Raw genomic sequence first — 3,098 nt, forward strand, 5'->3', positions numbered from 1 at the left:
CGGCTAGTTTTTTGTATTTTTTAGTAGAGATGGGGTTTCACCGTGTTAGCCAGGATGGTCTCGATCTCCTGACCTCATGATCCACCCGTCTCGGCCTCCCAAAGTGCTGGGATTACAGGCTTGAGCCACCGCGCCCAGCGAGACTCCATTTCAAACAAACAAACAAACAAAAACAAAAAACATGTATTATGTATTAAAGAGCCATAAAAACCGTTTTTGTTGTTTTTTTTTTTGAGAAGGAGTCTCGCTCTGTTGGCCAGGCTGGAGTGCAGTGGCGCGATCTCAGCTCACTGCAAGCTCCGCCTCCCGGGTTCACGCCATTCTCCTGTCTTAGCCTCCCGAGTAGCTGGGACTACAGGCACCTGCCACCATGCCTGGCTAGTTTTTTGTATTTTTAGTAGAGACGGGGTTTCACTGTATTAGCCAGGATGATCTCGATCTCCTGACGTCATGATCCCACCTCGGCCTCCCAAAGTGCTGGGATTACAGACATGAGCTACCACGCCCAGCCAAAACTGTTTTAATGTAAACATTTCATTTATTATTTTTCAAAAAAAAATTTAAGGCCAATTTTAGTATCTCAAAACTATTAGGTTACACTTGGGACAACCTCCTAAAGTCATAAATGTTCCAAAATTATACTGGACCATCTGACAAGTTGATACGTTTTCAGTGGAAGTCCACTACCAGGGTTCTAAAAGTAGAAAAAACTTTGAAAGAATATATTTGAGACTGGGCACAGTGGCTCATGCTTGTAATCCCAGCACTTTGTGGGGTCAAGGCGGGAGGATAACCTGACGTCATGAGTTTGAGACCAGCCTAGCCTGGTGAACATCGTGAAACCCCATTTCTACTAAAAATACAAAAATTAGCCAAGCATAGTGAGTGCATGTCTATAGTCCCAGCTACTTGGAAGGCTACGGCAGAAGAACTGCTAGAAACTGGGAGGCGGAGGTTGCAGTGAGCCAAGATCATGCCACTACACTCCAGCCTGGGGCAACAGAATGAGATTTTGTCTCCAAAAAAAAAAAAAAAGTATTTTAAAAGGCTGACTGAAGTAATAAAAGCCACCATCCATAAAGCTTTGTAGCTCCCAGGAGCGATGGCTCACACCTATAATCCCAACACTTTGGGAAGCCAAGGCAGCACCAATCACTTGAGGCCAGGAGCTTGAGACTAGCCTGGCCAACATAGCGAGACCCTGTCTGTACTAAAAAAATACAGAATTAGCTGGGAGTGGTGGCACACACCTGTAATCCCAGCTACTCGAGAGGCTGAGGCAGAAGAAATGCTTGAACCCAGGAAAGGCAGGTTGCAGTGAGCTGAGATCATGCCACTGCACTCCAGCCTGGGTGACAGAGCGAGACTCCATCTCAAAAAAGAAAAAAAAAAGCTTTTTAGTCAGAGACTCCTCTACCTGTAATAATGTTTTATAATCAGTTACCAGCTTCTCAGCTTTTTAAACATAAAAGTTCAGAAACTTGAGAGTTGTTATTGGGTGGGGATGCCTGAAAAATTACAAGGCAGGAAATCATACTATATTCCATTTCCCCTCAGCTTGGTTTTTGAGACAAAAACAAAGTTCTCAAGAAGAACTAGTGTTCGATTATATTTTAAAACTACAACAGTAAAAAGAGAAAAGTCTAAGTTTTTTAAATCCAAAAACCACTTAGACTCTTACGTTGTTTCATCCTGTCTGTAAGTTTGGAGTACAAAGCATAAAGTACAGAGATAAAGTTTGAAAAAGGGCCAGGCGCAGTGGCTCCTGCCTGTAATCCCAGCACTTTGGGAGGCCGAGGCAGGCGAATCATGAGGTCAGAAGATCGAGACCATCCTGGCTAACACGGTGAAATCCCATATCTACCAAAAATATAAAAAATTAGCCGGGTGTGTTGGCGGGCACCTGTAGTCCCAGTTACTCAGGAGGCTGAGGCAGGAGAATGGCGTGAACCTGGGAGGCGGAGCTTGAGTGAGCCAAGATTGCACCACTGCCCTCCAGCCTGGGCAACAGAGCAAGACTCCATTTCAAAAAAAAGAAAGTTTGAAAAAAAGAAGGCTCTGGATTGAGATAATGATTAACTTACTCAAATATCTCAATTTTTGGATCTTGTGTCTCTAAAATAGAGATTTTCTGCCCATCTCAAGAAAAAAAGTAATAGTTCCCATCCTCAAATATTACTGACAGCACAGGTTGGTATAACTAAGAACATCTGGCTTTATTTAAGACACTGCTGTAGCAACAGGTTATTAAAATATAACTTGAATTTAACAATTGAACAATTCTGAGGTCCTGCCATGTTCACTAAGTGGAATTTTACTTTTGATTTCACTTTAATCTTTTGCTCCTTTCAAACTGAGTTACTTTTTTCCATGCTGAATGACATCAAGGTTTTTAACTCAAGCGCTACGATTTACCTAAGCAGAATACAAGATCCATCAGTCTGTTTCACAAGCCAGTATGATACAATTTTAAAACCCTAAGCCAAACTTAGACTAATAGACCTTTAAAGCGCTCATTCAACACTTCCTTGGCTGACGGCACTGATACAGCTGAATCTCAAAAGCATACTGCTAAGTGAAAGAAGCCAGATATATGATTCCATTTATATGACATTCTAGAACAGGCAAAACTATAGTGACAGAAAGCAGATCCACGGTTCCAGTGGCTGAAGGGAGTTAGAGGGGGGAATAACTATAAACAGACATGAAGAAAATCTGAGGAATGATAGAAGTGTTCAAAATCATTATTTTGGTAGAGATTCTACAACTATATGCCTATTTGTCAAAACTCAAATTGTACACTAAATTTTACGGTATGTAATACTGTATCTCAAAGTTGTTTATTATTGCTTTTTAAAGGGGAGGTAAGGTCTCACTATGTTGCCCAGGCCTCTAATGCCTGGACTCAAGCAATCCTTCCTCCTCAGCCTCCCAAAGTGCTGGAATTACAGATGTGAGCCACAGTACCTCGCCAGTTTTTTATTCTTAAAAGTACATTTGGGCTGGGCACGGTGGCTCACGTCTGTAATCCCAGCACTTTGGGAGGCAAAGGCAGGTGGATCACGAGGTCAGGAGCTCGAGACCAGCCTGACCAACCC

At 42.5% G+C, this 3,098-nt stretch overlaps 1 protein-coding gene across 1 annotated transcript in view; it reads right to left on the reverse strand.

Moving 5' to 3' along the window:
• The window catches only part of UBE2D2 (ubiquitin-conjugating enzyme E2D 2), a 64,920-nt gene that overhangs the window by 26,401 nt on the left and 35,421 nt on the right, over positions 1-3,098 (reverse strand). The gene's annotated exons all lie outside the window — the stretch shown is intronic.

Source organism: Mandrillus leucophaeus, unplaced genomic scaffold, assembly GCF_000951045.1.
Source record: "Mandrillus leucophaeus isolate KB7577 unplaced genomic scaffold, Mleu.le_1.0 Scaffold534, whole genome shotgun sequence".
Lineage (NCBI taxonomy): Eukaryota > Metazoa > Chordata > Mammalia > Primates > Cercopithecidae > Mandrillus > Mandrillus leucophaeus.